Consider the following 18125-nt stretch of genomic DNA (forward strand, 5'->3'; position numbering starts at 1 on the left):
AGTCAGGAAATCATTTGATCTGGCACATTTCTTTTACTAGTATTTCATTATTTAATACTGACTAGATTTCCTTTTATCATTTTCCATCCTAACAGTATTTCTTTCAAACTTTCTCATTTTCTCCCTCCCCTCCCCTCTCCTCCCCTCCCCTCCCCTCCCATCCCCTCCTCTTCCCTCCCTTCCCCTCCCCTCCCCTTCCTGTCCTTTTTCTTTCTTTCTTTCAACGTGAGTGCTACCATAAATATACATTTTGCTTACACATTTCACATTAAATTTCTTCACCTTTTCCAGCAGAGAAGGTGGGCACATGAAAAAATAGAAAGGACACCACACTGGAAACCAAAATATCTAAGTTCTACACTTGTGTTAAATAAACAGTGCAAATTAAATAATAATATTTAGTGTCTTGGCCTCCATTTGGTCATTTCCTCAAAGAAATAGTAATCTGTCCTTATTTCTGGAATGATAAGGATGAAATTGTACAAACAAAAGACAGAGAGGTGGAAATACTGGCATTTGTAAAATGTTGGAAGTGCATATATTGTAGAGGTATTACTAAGAAAACATTTCTTATGTCTGGAATTATTCCATCTGCTTGAATCACTCTGTAGGAAATGGTATTATAACTACAGACAGTAAATTCCTCCTTGTCCTTGTCCGCTTTCATAGAATATACCTCTCTTCAACTAAAGGAAATTACTTAGAAACTACATTTTTTGTCATGGTTTTACTCAAAATCTCTTTTCAATGTGATAGACTTAACATTTAAAATTCTTTAGAAATGTACAGATTCTCCTAATTCTGGAATAAATATCATAAATTGCAGTAGTACTGGGATATAATTTTCCCTTTGAACACAGATATTAACAATTCTTTTTAAAATAGTGATTTGATTCAACAATACAAGATTTTTTTTCTTTTCTTTTCAAGGAAGAAAAGTGGTAGATAAGCATAGTGTAATTTTTAAGACATAATGATGTGGACCATTACTGCCAATTTCTGTGCTTAGATAGTAGGGCTACACTGATTTAAAAAGTAAAACCACCTAATAAAAAATAAATGAATACATTTTATAGGTTTTCTTACTACTTTCATTAAGGTTTTAGTATATTCATATAAAGTATTGAATTTAAGCAGTTTGCATAAGATAGCATGATTCTTGTTTTTGTTTTGTATATTTTGGTTTGGTTTGGTAAAAAAATATTTAATTTTAGTAAAGTTAATAGCATCATTTTTCTTTAGAATAAGTTAGAGTCAGCCAATTTTTTATCAATGTTATTGAGCAAGTTTTCTATACAAAGAACTGATTTAGGTGATTGAGATAAATGGGTGAACAAAACAGACAAAGATTTCTATATTTGTGGAATATACATTGGTCAGGGGAAGCAGATAAGAAAAACAAACATTAAAAAATATACATGTTAGAACCTCGAAGGCATTGTTGATTAAAGGTTGTTTAGAGCAAAATAGGGAGATCAGGGATACCTGAAAAAGGGTGGAAAGGTGAAGATTTACACCGGCCTAAATTTCCTGTTCAATCCGGCTGCTGGTAAGTCAACATAACCTTCATCTATATTAGCTATGGTAACAATAGCTACTCTAACAGAAACATCTCTAATTTCAATGATAATGTTAGCATAATCGGATTTATTTCTTACTCATGCAAATTCCAAAATATATTTGCTGGTAAATAAGAGCTTCTCTTCCAAGTAGTAATTCGTTCCAAACTTCTGCCATCTTGTGCTCTGCCATCTTCAAGCCTGTGGCTTCTTAGGTTGTGAGTTCCTCTGCTTCAAGTCAGAAGCAACATATGAGTATTTCCGAGTAGGAACATTGAGGGCTACCTTGGGAGTACACATATCACTATAACTGCATTCCACTGGCTCAGACTCCCTGTAAGATGACTTCTATAGAGGCTTGAAAACTGCTCTGTATGCCTAGAAAAGGAGGAAAATAGCTGGGTAATCAGGTTGCCCTGTTGAAAATGATTATCACCTATCACTCCCTCTCTCTTACTTGAGCCACACTAACTTCTTTGTTGTTTTTAGTGTACTCAGATGCATTCCTGCAAGAACTTTACATTGACAATTGTAAATGCCAGATTACTTTTCTGTAAGTATATATGTACATGGCTCCCTCCCTTGCTTCATTCCTGCCATAGATCAAGGGCTACTATACTACGGAGGTCTTTCCTCACACATTATCATTTTACTCTCTCCTTTTTCTGTTTTACTGTTTTCCAAATATGTATACACACACACATACACATATACACACATACACACACACTTATGATACATAAATTATATAATGTGTATGTAATACATAATTAACATATAGTATTTGTTTTAAATAAATAATGTGTCTCTTTTTATTTGTATCCAGTAATTTCTGATTTGGAAAGTTAAATATTAGATTGAGAGGTTATATTCTGCTTAATTTGCCTGAATATATGTATCTTTCTAGAATATTTATTTATTTTCTGTGTCCTTTACTTAGCAAAAAGCTATATGAGTTTGGATTTTTACATTATTTCATCAAAGTATCGCCAGCATAAAAAATAAATGTCTGTACCACATCATAGGTGCTCATTAAGTATGTGTTGAATGAATGAATGAATGTGTGAATATCTCTATAATGAAATTTATTCTATTTGTGTTTTTATATCTATGTCTCTCAATAGGCTTCCTGAAGGCAAAAAATTTATCCAATTATTTTCTCCTATACTTCCAGAATACAGCTGTTTTCCTAATATGTGGAAGGTGGATGATAAACATTGGATGAAGTGATGAAGGAATTAAAAAAAATCACAGGAGGAAAGTGATGCCAGGACAGTTGAATACATTTTCCATCACAGCAATGCATAGAAACCATGTCTTTAGTCATGTTGGTCTCGCTTTAAAACTCATATATTTTTTTCTCTATCAGATCGTTTCCAAGCACTTACAAGTCTCTTATCTTGGTGTTGCTAAATGCAGTAAGGCTTCACTCTTCATCAGTACAATAATCATAATTTGACATGCTTACTTTATGTATAATACATTCAATTGAACAATATGTATTGAGTTATAAAGTATGAGTGTGGCATATATCCTAAATGAGGATTTGAATGAAACTAGAATATCATTACCTTTGAAAAGAAAATGTATTCATGTAAACCAATGTCATTATTTTTAGCCAACAAGAGAGAATGTGCCCATATTTTATGATATTCAAAAATATGCTAGCATTTCTTATCCAGTCTCATTATTTACTTTGTGATAAGGTATTCCACTTTCATTTATTTTATTAGAGTATTTTAAATTATTGCATAACATGCCTTAGCACACTTGTAACATAAATAGAACAGTTACATTTGATTATCACTGTTTGGGATTGGATTTTCTGGAGAATTGGAAAAACATCTGTGTCTTAATTTTTATCCCAATTTATGTCATTTTGACCTTCAGTGCACTTTCAATATCATCTTATCTTTCTAAGTTACAAAATGCTGTGACCTTTTATTACAAAAGAAAAAAATAAAGTAACTTATTTGAAATGAAATAGAGAACCTCAATTTGTTAAATTCAATACCAAGAGAGCACATATGATTCATTTAGGGCAGAAGAACTTTAAATTGCCCAATAACAGGAACCATAATATAATACTTAATACTAATGAAGAGGGTATGATTGTGACTGGCTTTTAGAAGTAATTCAGGATACGTTTAGTGTAAGTTCTTGAAAATGATACTATCTTTAGAAAAATCAGCCCTTAAAAATCTAGTGTCTTAATTTTCTAATATAAAAAAAATTAAACACAACCTGGAAATAATCAAGGCAGGAGACAGTCCTTTTAAGCTTTGTGGATTTGGTGTCCCTATTTCTGTAACCTAAATTATTTTATCCATTTTACACCATTGTTCTGAGACTAATTTAATATAGTCATGTGCGCTGGCTAATTTTATGTGTCAACTTGGCTGGGCTATGGTGCCTACATATATGTTTATTCTGTATGTTTATGTGAGGGTGTTTTTGGATAATATTTACATTTAAATCAGGGGACTTTGAGTTAAGCAAATTGCCTTCCATAACATGGGTAGGTATCATTCAGTCAGTTGGAGTCTGACCTACCCTGAGGGAGAGTATGGAATACTACTAGCAGACTACTTTTGGACTTGACCTGCAACACTGACTTTTCCTGGTTTGCTATGGGTCTGTATATGGGTCTGTAGACTTGGACTGCAACTCTGTCTTTATTCTCCAGCCTGCCAGTCTCCTTATCCCATCAGATTTTGCGTTTGCCAGGACTTCATGATTGTGTGACTCCATTCCTTAGAACAAATCTCTTTACATATTTATATACACCCTATTGATTCGGTTTCTCTTAAGAAACCTTACAAATATACCACATAAAGTATTAATTTTGAAATTTGTTAACATAATCTTTTCTCAATACTTAAATAACTGTTTGAATAATTTTAAAAAATACATCAAACTCATCTGATGGAATCAAGCCAGGAATGGCGGCTCATGCTTATAATCCCAGTACTTTGGGAGGTTGAGGCAAGAGGATTAATTGAGGCCAGGAGTTTGCAACCAGCTTGGGCAACATAGTCAGACCTAGTCCCATTTACTAGGGAAGCTGAGGTGGGAGAATTGCTTAAGCCCAGAAGTTAGAGGCTGTAGTGAGCTTATCATGGTGCCACTGCACTCCAGACTTGGTGACAGAGCAAGACTGTGTTTCTAAATATATACATATATGGCTATAAAAATTATTCTCTATTATCCAGAAATTAAACATTTCTTAAATTTTAATTCTTTTTCATTGTTAGTAATAGAGAGGAAGTACATTGTTTGCTTACACTGTGCTAGGCAAAATTATAGCCACATCAACTCTTTTTTTTTTTGCTTTTTTTTTTTTGAGATGGAGTCTTGCACTGTCGCCCAGGCTGGAGTGCGGTGGCGTGATCTCTGCTCACTGCAAGCTCCACCTCCCTGGTTCATGCCATTCTCCCACCTCAGCCTCTCGAGTAGCTGGGACTACAGGCACCCGCCACCACGCCCGGCTAATTTTTTGTATTTTTAATAGAGACAAGGTTTCATGGTGTTAGCCAGGATGGTCTCGATCTCCTGACCTAACCTCATGATCTGCCTGCTTCGGCATCCCAAAGTGCTGGGATTACAGGCATGAGCCACCGCGCCAGGCCGGACTCTCAGTTTTATCTTACATTCTCATTTCCCCTCATAGGTAACCTCTTGAAAAGACAGTCGTGTTATTTAGTTGTTTCAGAACTCCTGATTGTACTGCCACTATTAAAATAATTTTGTAAAAACACCTTAACACCTTCTTCATACTTATAAGTTGAGGTTTAACATTTGTATTGTATATTCAATTAATGACAAAGGGTGTAATTTCTATTCAATTTAAAATGTTAATATTTTTAAATAAAATAATTATATTCATTGTTTAACATATTTTATAGATGTAATTATAATTAGTGATTATAATCTTTTTGAGCTATTTTTTCCATACTTGTTGACTTAGAATTTTATTCTAATGTAATAAATTGTGTGCTTCCATTTATACATTTTCTCCAACAAATAACATTTTTTCTTATTATAAGCCTCTCTATGTTAAAATTTACTCTTTTTGGATTGAGTTAATATTATAGTAATTATTAATATATAATTTATCATATTATATAGTTAATAAAAATAATAATGTGAATGTACTTATTAATTTGGAATATATTTTTAATTTAATGAGATTTTTTTCTTCAATTAGTTCATGTATCAAACTAGATTATAAAGGTTTCACTGTTATTTTTACTTTATTTTTAAAAAATGCATATGGGTACAGCAACGTAAGTCAATTATTTTTGTTGCCATCTGAGTTATATACCAAAAATAACACTGTTCTATCATCAAAAATTATTTTGTGATTTTTTAGCTGAAAATTTGATTTTTTTTCCTTCAATTTTCTTGAAAGGAAAGAGTTAGAAACCTGCTGCTTTATAAAGTGATTCGTTACTCACTCATTAAAGTCATTCACTTTCTCACTACTGACACCAATATTTCAAGTGTTACATTCTTGGCACTCCTGATTGTTTTGCATCCTGGGTAAGATCAAAATTAGGGACTGTGTTAGAGACATATCTTCCTTTTAGAATCTGAGAGAAGGAAATTTGTGACAGTCAGATGAGAAAGGACACAATCACAGATGTTTTCTTAGGAGAACTAGCATTAGCAGAGAGGAGCACTGGAAGTGGATATCTCAAAAGCAATGAATGCCTCTTGGAAAATTATTACATACACCCAGTGGAACACTCACCCCATGTTGAAGATGGCAGCTTGTTGACTGAAGTACCCAAAGCATCTTAACACTGCTTGTCACTGTTCAATTTGAGAAAAGAATGTGTGACTAATAAACAAATAAAATACAAATGAATAAATGAACAAAAAAACTATTTGAGATTGGTATTATGATTATCCTCATATTTCCAAAGAGGAAAATTAAATTGAAGTTGGGAATTCATCATATTTATTACTGTAGATTGGCTGCTCTAAAATGTTTTGCCATTGTTTTACAAAACATACTTGATTACACATAAATGATGGTTCCTCTGAGACCTCATGAAAGTGACTTCTGCTCTGGAGCTATTCACATAGAATCAACTCCCAATTGATTTGGATAATTAAGGTTAATAGAGGAAATTTCAAATTATAAAAATGTGGTTATTCCTGCACCCCCAGCACACTTGGTGTGAAACTATGATTTATACATGATAGCTATATAGGCAGAAATCTGTACGTTGCTTCCATATATATTTTTCCGGTGCACATACACACAAATCAAAAATTTCGTTTTATTTTCTATTAAATATGATGAATACTCATAACTCACACATATATGATTACTGATGTTTATATATCTCAAAATAACATTATATACTATGCAATCATTATATAATATATACACTAAAAAGTATTATTTGAGCCATTCTCACTAGAAAGTTGCATTACCATCTACTTTGTCTTCAAATACAAAATTCTGGAAGAGGTTATACAATCTTCTTCCCATGAGCTTTTTTACTAATGATAGTAGTTATTTATGTACTTTATTCATGTTTCATTAAAAAATATATTGGAAAGTATGCATACCAATTCATAATAAGGCAGTTGACTTCTAGTCTTTATATGGAGTGTAATTTTGGCCCACATTACATATGGAACATAAATTTAAGAATAAATGCAAATATAGATATGTATAGATATGTACTATGCAGGTAGATACATAGTAAGAAACATCATCATTTTGTTGTTGTTGTTGTTTAGAGACTGGATCTCTCTCTGTCATCCAGGGTGGAGTGCAGTGGTACAATCATAGCTCACTGCAGCCTCAAATGACTGGCCTCAAGCAATCCTTACACCTCAGCCTTGCAAATAGCTGGGATTACAGGCATGAGCCACCGTGCCTGGCTATCATCAGAATTTTTATTTTAATGCAGGATTTTTATACTGAAAAGCAAACAGGTGGTTTATGTAATATCACATAAATTAATAAGATAGATATGAGGTTGAGGTGGAGATGAGTGAAAAACATTCAATACTGATTTTAATTTTGAATTTCTTCACCCAATATATTCACAAACAGTAACTACAGCTCTATGTGACCAAGTTTATATAGAGATTATAGGAAATATTACCACACATTTCAGAGAAGAGCAAGAATAGCAAGATAACCTTCTTAATGTAGAATTAAAAAGCAAAAACAGAAATATTTTATTCTTAATCTACGCTTTAGTGTATCATTCTATTTCTTAGACTCTGAACTTGAGATCTAAAACAATGGCTTTAAAAATTTTATTCCACACATACACTCAGTATGTGGTGTTTGAATGAATATATACTGGATATGGTTACTGACTTATTTGCACTATATGGTCTACATAGTATGATTTTATTAACTACATATTGATTTTATTCAGTTAATTTTTATTTAGTTTTACTTCGTATTTCTCATAATGCTGGATGTTTATGCAGAAACAAAATTTGATTTAAGTATTTCATTTCTGGGCTTGGTGATATCCAGTCAGTTACACATGTAAGTAATCAGACCAATTAAGTTAAATACATAATCACAGTCTATCCTGCATTATATAAATTGTTTGTTTTACATTAATATATATTTTTTCTCTTGATCGCTACTTCAACTATACCTTCATTTCTCCTAAAAAGACAAGTTTGGTATTTTTTTTTTTTCTGGTACTCATGGATGTGCTTTAGGGAGATATTAAGATTGAGTCTATAAATTTTAATAATGAGTTTATGGTAATGAGGTTTAAAGGCTCGCCTATTCTATATGTGTGTGTGCATGTGATTATATATGTATATAAATACATAAACATAACATAAAAATATACATTATATGTCTTTAAGTATAACTATTTACTTTATATAAATATATGATATATGTGTATAAAAATATAAAAAGTATGTAATTATCTGGTAAGTGCCTTCCTAACAAATATTTACTACCTGTAATCATGTTCTTCTCTTAGCGACTATAATCCTAAAATTATAGAAGTTTATTTCTCTCTGTGTTAACACAGTCTAAAACTCAGCTATCAAAGGTCAAATACTTATATGGTAGCTCTATGATCACAAAATTCAGGCATCTTTCTGTGACTGCTTTAGTATTTGACACGTAAGAATTGTGCCTCATGTTTTCAGATGCCTTTCTAAGTTCCAAATATAATGTCCACATTCCATTATTAGAAAGAGAAATATATAAATAAGTGTGTAACTTCTTCGTTTAAGAATACATGTGTATAACATTTTTACTTATATTCCACACAGCAGATGGTTCTGCTTGGCCACAGTGAAGGTCTGGATATGAGGTCTTTATTCCATGTATCTCTGTGCCAAGCTAAAATGTGAAGATTTTATTAGAAGAGTTTGCATATTGGTAAAAATGATCAATTTATGGTACTGATTTATAAAAACCAAGTGATCAAAGAATTAAAAAGGAAAATATTTGATATGGATTATAATAGTAGTTTACCATATCTATAATATATACATATCTGTAAACCTACTGTTGTCAAAATGATATTGAATAAGAAACTGTATTTTTATCTTTATTTTTCTAAATTTTTTTATTTTTAATTTTTGGGCACATAGCAGGTGTCTATATTTTTGAGGTACATGACATATTTTGATACAGGCATGAAATGCATAATAATCACATAGTGGAAAATTAAGTATCCATCCCTAAAAGAATGTCTCATTTCTGTTAGAAATAATACAATTATATTCTTTTAGTTATTTAAAAATGTACAACTAAATTATTATTGACTATCATCCCCCCTGTTGTGCTATTAAATATTATTTCTTACTTATTCTTTCTAAGACTTTCTTTTGTACCCATTAACCAGCCCGCCTCTTCCACACCCTACCTCTGCACTTTCCAGCTTTTTTGGTAACCATTCTTCTATTCTCTTATCTTCAATTGTTTTGATTTTTAGATCTCACAAATAAGTGAGAACATGTGATGTTTCTCTTTCTGTGACTGGCTTATTTTACTTAACATTATGACCGCCAGTTCCATCCATGTTGTTGCACATGACAGAATCTCATTCTTTCTTAGGGCTGAATAGTACTTCGTTGTGTATAAATCCCATATTTTCTTTATCCATTCATCTGTTGATGGACGCTTAGGTTGTTTCCAAATCTTGTCTATTGTGTACAATGCTGCAACAAACACGAAAGTGCAGATATCGCTTTGATTTTTCACTTCCTTTCTTTTGGGTATATACCCAGCAGTGGGATTGCTGGATAGTATAGTAGCTCTATTTTTAGTTTTTGAGGAAACTCCAAGCTATTTTTCATAGTGATTGCACTAATTTACTTTCCCACCAACAGTGTATAAGAGTTATTTTCTCCAGTATTTTTTATTGCTTGACTTTTGGATAAAAGCCAGTTTAACTGGGGTGAGGTAATATCTCATTGTAGTTTTGATTCACATTTCTCTGATGATCTATTATGCTGAGGACCTTTTCATGTGCCTGTTTTCCATTTGTATATCTTCTTTTGAGAAATATTTATTCAAATCTTTTGCCCGTTTTTAATTGGATTATTAGATTTTTTTTCTAGAGAGTCGTTTGAGCTAGTTATATATTCTTGTTATGAATCCCTTGTCAGAAGGGTAGTTTGCAAATATTTTCTCCATTCTGTGGGTTGTCTCTTCACTTTGTTGATTGTTTCCTTTGCTGTGCAGAAGCTTTTTAACTTCATGTGATACCATTTGTCCATTTTAGTATTGCTCAAGAAATTTTCCAGACCAATATCTTAGAGATTTCCCCCAATGTTTCTTGTAGTAGCTCATAGCCTGAGGTCTTAGACTTAAGTCTTTAATTGATTGTGGTTTATTTTTTGTATATGGCAAGATATAGGAGTCTAGTTTCATTCTTTTGCATATGAATATCCAGTTTCCCAGCACCATTTATTGAAGAGACTGTCTTTTCCCCAATGTATGTCCTTGTCAAAAATGAGTTCACTGTAGGTGTGTAGATATGTTTCTGGGTTCTCCATTCTGTTCCATTTATCTATGTGTTTGTTTTTATGCCAATATCATACTGTTTTGGTTTCTATAGCTCTGTAGTAAAATTTGAAGTCAGGTAATGTGATTCCTCCAGTGTTGATCTTTTTGCTTAGTGTAGCTTTGGCTATCCTGGGTCTTTAACACTTCCGTATAAATTTTAGGATTATTTTTTCTATTTCTGTGAAGAATGTCATTAGTATTTTGATAGAGATTGCATTGAATTTGTAGAATTTGTAGATTGCTTTGGATAGTATGAACTTTTTTTTTTTTTTTGAGACAGAGTCTCGCTCTGTCACCCAGGCTGGAGTGCAATGGCACAATCGTGGCTCACTGCAACCTCCGCCTCTTGGATTCAAGTGATTCTCCTACCTCAGCCTCCTAAGTAACTGGGATTACAGGTATCTATTATTATACCTGGATAATTTTTGTATTTTTGTAGAGAAGGGGATTCACCATGTTGGCCTGGCTGGTCTTGAACTCCTGACCTCCAGTGATCCACTCACTTCGGCTTCCCAAAGTGCTGGGATTACAGGAGTGAGCCACCATGCCCAGCCAGTATGGACATTTTAATGACATTGAAACTTCAAATCCATAAACATGGAACATCTTTCAATTTTTCTGTGTCCTCTTCAATTCTTTTCATCAGTGTTTTATAATTTTCATTATAGAAATCTCACTTCTGGCTGGGTTCAGTGGCTCATGCCTGTACTTCTGGCATTTTGAGAGGCCAAGGTGGGCATATCACGAGATCAAGAGTTTGAGACCAGCATGCCAACATGGTGAAAACCCATCTCTACTAAAAATACAAAAATTAGCCAGGTGTGGTAGTGTGCACCTGTAATCCCAGCTACTCTGGAGACTGAGGCAGGAGAATTGCTTAAACCCAGGAGGTGGAGGTTGCAGTGAGCCAAGATCACACCATTGCACTCCAGCCTAAGAAATTTCATTTCTTTGGTTATTTCCTAGTTATTTATTTAATTTTTGGCTAATGTAAATGTGATTACTTTTTAAATTTATTTTTTACATTGTTCACTGTTGACATATAGAAATGTCACCAATTTTTGTGTGCTAATTTTGTATCCTGCAACTTTGCTAAATTTATTTATCAGTTTGAATAGTTTTTTGGAGGAATACTTAGGTTTTTCCAAATATAAGTTCCTATCCTCTGCAAAGAAGAATAATTCTTCTTCCTTTCCAATTTTGATGTTATTTATTTCTCTTATTTGGCTGCTCTAGCAAGGACTTCTAGTACTATGTTAAATGACAGTGGTGACAGTGAACATCCTGTCGTGTTCCAGATCTTAGAGAAAAGGCTTTCAGTTTTCGCCGCATCCAGTAGGATACTAGCTGTAGTTTGCCATATATGGCTTTTACTATGTTGAGGTATGTTCCTTCTATCCACAGTTTTTTGAGGATTTTTATCATGAAGATGTTGACTTTTATCAAATGGTTTTCCAACATCAGTTGAAATAATCATACTGTTTTTGTTCTTCATTCTGTTGATATGTTTCCCATTGATTGATTTTCGTATGTTGAACAATCCTTGAATTCCTGGGATAAATGTCAGTTGGTCATGATGAATAATCTTTTTAATGTATTGTTGGATTTGATTTGCTAATATTTTGTTGAGAAGTTTTGCATTAAAATTCATCAGAGATATTAGCATGTGATTTTGTTTTGTACCTTTTTGTGGCTTTGATATCAGGGTAATACTAGCCTCATGAATCTGGAAGTATTTCCTCCTCTTTTTTTTTAACACTTTAAGTAGGATTGGTATTAGTTCTTCATTAAATATGTGGTAGAATTCAGCAGTGAAGCCATCAGGTCCCAGGCTTTTCTTTACTGGGAGACTTTCTATTACACCTTTGACCTGGTTACCTGTTACTGATCTCTTCAGGTTTTGGTTTTCTTTATGGTTCAGTTTTGATTGGTTGTGTGTTTCTAGGAATTTATCCACTTATTCTAGATTTTCCAATGTATTGGCATATAGTTGCTCATAGTAGACACTAATGATCCTTTGAATTTCTGTGGTATCAGTTGTAATGTCACCTTTTTAATCTCTAATTTTACAGGTTCCCTTTTGGGTGTGTCTAGAAATGTCATCTGGGAGCTAGGGCCTGGAATAGGGGCCTAATGATTCTGCCCAGTGCTCTATCCCACTTTGGCAAGTAGGATATCCTACTTTGGCAAGTAGAATGCAAGTAGAATGCCATCTCCTTGAGCAGAAGAAAGGAGTCACTTTTGTTGCTGCAAGTTTCATTGCCTGGGGGGATGTATGGCTAACACACTTCCTTAGCCACCTCAGCTGGTGTCTCCCTGGTCATGTTCCACCCTAGTTGACTGGCTGTAAGCACAGCCTAGCACTAGGAGTGGCCCAGGAATTACAGTCCTTGTGTCCCAGACTGCCTTTAAAATTTACCTAGGACCCCACAGCACTTCAGCCCATGGTGGTGTGGCTTGCTGAGAAACTGAAGTTCTGACCACTGAAAAGGGCAATACCTGGCAAGGGCTGCTCCAAATGCTCTCTTCATGTATGGATGCTGGCTGACCCTGGCAGAGCCTTTTTTCTTTACTGTGACAGGGCAGCATAGAGTTTAATGTAAATTTCCTCAGTTGCTGTACTGTCCCTTCCAAAAGCACACAGATTATCTCTCTGCATCACTCCGCTGCTGCCATGGGGATCTGGGAGGGGTGGCATCAGTGATTCAAGACTTTCTTGTCTGCCCTCCTCAATACCTCTTTCAGTGATATGAAGTTAAAACCTGGTACTGTGATTGCTCACCTGATTTTTGGTTCCTGTGACAGTGCTTTTCTGTGTGCAGACAGTTGCTAAAATTTGGTGTTCCAGCAGGGGAGATGAAAAGTGTAGGCTTCTATTTCACCATCTTGCTCTGCCCCTAAAAACATATTTTTAAAAGAGTAAATACATATGTCTAACTTACAATGCTTCCTGTCTTATTTCCATTGAAATGAAAAGTTCAAAAATAGTTTTTATAAATACTGGAGAGCAGGCAAATATGGCGTAATAGCTCTTGACTAAGCTGGGTTTCTTTTAAGACATAAAGCTTGGATAAATGTTGCAAAACGTAAGATAATATATCCAATTAATAACAATTAATGTCTCCCCCGGACGCCCAGCTTTAAAATTTCTCTCCTTTGTACTCTGTCCCTTTATTTCTCAAGTCGGCCAACGCTTAAGGAAAATAGAAAAGAACCTATGTGACTATCGGGGCAGGTTCCCCGATACATGTTTAGGGTTACTATATTTTCTTAGAGAATAATTGACCTACTTATCATTAATGACCCACTTTATCTCTAATAATCTTCCTTGTTTTGAAGTCTATTTTGTCCAAAATTAATATAATTATTCCAGCTTTTTAAATCAGTATTTACATAGTTTATCATCCTTTATTCCTTTTCTTTGAACTTATCTATGTCTTTATAGTTAAAAGTCAATTTGTTTTTTTTGACAGCATAGATTTGGGCTTGCTTTTTGTATAAAATCTGATGATATTTTTTCACTGGTCTGTTTAGAGCAATCCCATTTAAAGTGATTACTAATATTGTTGAATAATTTTTAAAAGTTTTTGTTTATATATTTTTTCTATAACTACCATAACCAATTACCACAGACTGCATGGCTTATAATAACAAAAATTTATTATCTCACATTTCTGGAGGCTACAAGTCAAGGTGTTGGCAGGGTCACTCTCAGAACTCTCTAGTTAAGGACACTTCCTTTTATCTTTTAGCTTCTGGTGCTTGCTGGCAATTCTTGATGTTCCTTGACTTGTATCTGCATAACTATAATATCTAACTTAAACTTTACATGGTTTCCTGCCCTGTACATCTGTATCTTAATTTTCCTTTTATTAAAAGGTCACCAGTAATATTGAATTTTGGACCCATCATAATCAAGCTGACCTAATAACTTCATTGCATCTGCAAAGATCTTATTTTTAGATAAAGTCATATTCATAGATAATGAAATGGGTGGACATGAATTTTAGGGCAGGCACTATTCAACCCAGTAAATTGTTCAAGAATTTGCAATATACATTTTGTAATAATATAGGAACATATGCAAATAATACAATACTGCCCCATGTGTACTGAAGTTACATTATAACATAATATTCTTGTCTTCTCCCTCCTGTCTATTTGACTTGTTTTCACTTATTACACTTTCACACACTTTTATATTTTCTTCAAATATCCAATACAATATTGTAATTGTTTCTTTAAATAATCAGTTATTTGTTAGAGCCATTAAAAATAAGGAAAAGAAGCTTTTATGCTTTTCTTTTATTCATTCCTTCCTGACACATTTTTCTTCATTATGTAGATTCAGCTTTCTAAACTACAATAGTTTTCTTCTGGCTGAAGAATATGTATTAATATTTATTGTAGGGTAGATCCGCTGACAATGAAATAAATACTTTTTTCAATTTTTGTTTGTATGTTTATTTCTTCTTTACTTCTGAAGGATATTTGTTGAATATAGAATTCTGACTTGGCAAATTTATTCATTTCAGCATGGTAAAGATCGTACTCTATTGTCTTTCTGCTTGCATAGCTTCTATACTAGTCAGGGTTCTCTAGAGAGACAGGACTAACAGGATAGATGTGCATATGTAAAGGAGTTTATTAAGAAATATTGACTCACAGGATCACAAGGTGAAGTTCCAAAATAGGCAATCTGCAAGCTGAGGAGGAGCAAGGAAGCCAGTCCAAGTTCCAAAACCTCAAAAGTAAGGAAGTCAACAGTGCAGGCTTCAGTCTGTGGCCGAAGGCCCGAGAGCCCCTGGCAAACCATTGGTGTAGGTCCGTGAGTCCAAAAGCTGAAGAACCTGGAGTCAGATGTTTGAGGTCAGTAAGCAGCCAGCATGGAAGAAAGATGGAGGACAGAAGACTCAGCCAGTCTAGTCCTTCCACATTCTTCTGCCTGTTTTTATTCTAGCCATGCTGGCAGCTGATTAGATGGTACCCACTCAGATTGAGGGTAGGTCTGCTTCTCCCAGTCCACTGACTCAAATGTTAATCCCCTTTGACAACACCCTCACGAACGCACCCAAGAACAATACTCTGCATCCTTCAATCCAATCAAGTTGACACTCAATATTAACCATCAAAGCTTCTGATAAGAAAACTACATTTCTTATCTTTCTTCTACCTAGGTAAAGTGTCCCCCCATTCCCTGTTTTGGGTGCCTGAAAGACACTCTCTTTGTTTTTTTTATTTTCTTTAGTTCGACTATAATATGATGAGCTGCAGGCTTTGTTGTTGTTGTTGTTGTTGTTGTTTGTTTTGTTTTGTTTTAATATTTATCCCACTTGGTGTTCTGAACGTTTTACATCTATGTTTTGATATTTGTTAGTATTTTTGGAAAAAAATAGAGACCTTTATTTCTTTAAATATTATGTTTTCCTTGTTGATTTATTTATTCTTTTTTTGATATTGTAATTAGGTGTATGTTATACTGTTTGGTATTATTCCATAGTTCTTGAATGTTCTGTTCTGTTCTTTTATTTTTTTGTCTGCATTTTAGTTTGAATAATTTCCATTCATTTATATTCAAGTTAAATTAATTCTTTCTTATCCATGCTAAATTTACTGATGAACCCACAGAAGGCATTCTTCATTTCTCCGCTTTTTATTTCTAGCACTTTCTTTGGATTTTCACATTATCTATCTGGTTTTGTTATGTTTTCTGTCATTTCAACTAAAGCCTTAACATATTAATGGTATTTATTCTTGTTGACCCAAAGGAAGAGGCTGAGGCACAAAATATAATTTTAAAGAGTTTACTTGAACCAAAGTGAAGACAGCTGCCCAAGACACACTTCCAGGTAGCTTTGGGGAGTGCTCTCTTCAGCCTTTCTTGCAAGCAGGTTTTGAAAGGCAAAAGGAAACCAGGAGTGGGCTGATACAAAGTTGTTTGACAGGGATTCTCATTGGCTTACAGAGGTAATACTGATTAGTGATTGGCTATACCCTGTTTTACTATAGAGTATGAGTTATGGTGTCTAGCACATGGCATTTTATGACGGCTTGGTATCAGTTAGTCTAGAGCCCACGTAGCAAGTGGCTTCAAGAGGTAATTACTTAGCTCAAGGTGGTTGTAGGACATCACTGCTGTCATATTTCAATGCTCCTCTGGGATGGATAATTTAAAGGGGATTGCATTCTCCAGATAAAAAGTTGTCTTTTTTTCTTATTCTAAACTCCCTGGTAATTCTAATGTATGTGTCATATTTGAACCTGGTTTGGTTTATTGCTTTGTTTCTCCAGACTGTTTGGTTTTTACTTTTTGTTATGTTTTGTGTGTTTCTTTCATTGGAAGTCATTTGTGTTGTAGATAATTAAATTAATAGGACTTTAGTATGAGGAAATATGCTCATCTGGCTGTGAGTTGTATTGTGCTTGATCTTATAACAATGAGAACAAGCAGCTTCAAACTCCCCTTGTTATTTTGTTCTCCTTTGTACTATTTTCTTCAGGGCTTCCCTATGAGCTGCACTTCAGGAGAAGTCTCTTACAACTTTCTTCTCACTGTAATTCACTGTGACTATTACTAGAGTTTTATTTTTGTTAATGTGGTGGTATGGTGTGAGGGAGGGTTGTTCTCTAGTCTTTGAATTGTGTGGCAATCTTTAATGCACAATGGGCCCACATGTTGAGAGCATGGCCTTTTCAAGTGTTCTGGGCCTCCTTCAAGGTTGAGCTTTATTTCCCTGCTCCTTGGTCTCTTCCCATACTGCAGTGGGTATGCTCCAGCATCCCTAGCCTGTGTTAGTAAAGCCCTGTCTCTTGTATATTAATATTTTCCCCTCTAGATGAGATAAAGTTGGAAGTGGGAAGAGCAGAGTTGTTTTCCTATAATTGAGAGAAATTTCTACTACTATCCTCTAGAGATGTCCGAACGCTACAGATTTAGTCTTCTGCTACATAAGAGAGAAAATATTCCGAGTTTTCACAATGGCTACACTTTCCTTCCTCTTGCCAGGACCATGACGAGGAGGGAGTACAGCCTTTCTCCATATTCTTCCCTATTATCCTTGGGAGAGTCTGGCAGAATTCCTATAAACAACAACAAAACAAAAAACAAAAACCCTGCAAAACTGTGCCCCTTGCCCCAGTGCCCTGTGACTGTAGCCCCGCAGAGACTTTTACTCTCACTCTAGCCCACACTTGTCCTCAAGCAATTAGTTAAAATATGTAGTTTAATGTTCCTACTGGCTTATATGACTTCTGGCTGCCTCTCTCAATGCAAGGAATGGCCCAGATCTTGGGTTTCCTGGAGATATTTGCCTCACAAGATGTCAGGATGATGGTTTTCTCTGTGACTTCACTTCTCTGAAGAAAAGTTGTTGCTTTTCAGTGTGTCTATCTTCTTCTTCTTGTGAGAATGGGAATGAGGATTCCCAAGTTCTGTCCTCTCTACACTGAAACCAGAGCCTCTGCATGATATTTCAATTAAACACCACCAACAAATGGATAATGATGAACTGTTTGGGCATTATCATCAAAAAAGGAGTAAT

General features: G+C 34.4%; 1 long non-coding RNA gene across 1 annotated transcript; it reads right to left on the minus strand.

The window, feature by feature from the left end:
- Window positions 1-1627: 1627 nt before the first annotated feature.
- Window positions 1628-13424, minus strand: LOC131381911 (uncharacterized). Its single transcript, XR_009210958.1, has 3 exons — window positions 13367-13424; window positions 6313-6374; window positions 1628-1937 (listed from the first exon to the last, which is right to left on the minus strand). It is a non-coding gene; the product is annotated as an uncharacterized LOC131381911 (long non-coding RNA).
- Window positions 13425-18125: the final 4701 nt, after the last annotated feature.

The sequence above is a fragment of the Hylobates moloch genome, unplaced genomic scaffold (genome assembly GCF_009828535.3).
Source record: "Hylobates moloch isolate HMO894 unplaced genomic scaffold, HMol_V3 SCAFFOLD_2, whole genome shotgun sequence".
NCBI classification, from domain to species: domain Eukaryota; kingdom Metazoa; phylum Chordata; class Mammalia; order Primates; family Hylobatidae; genus Hylobates; species Hylobates moloch.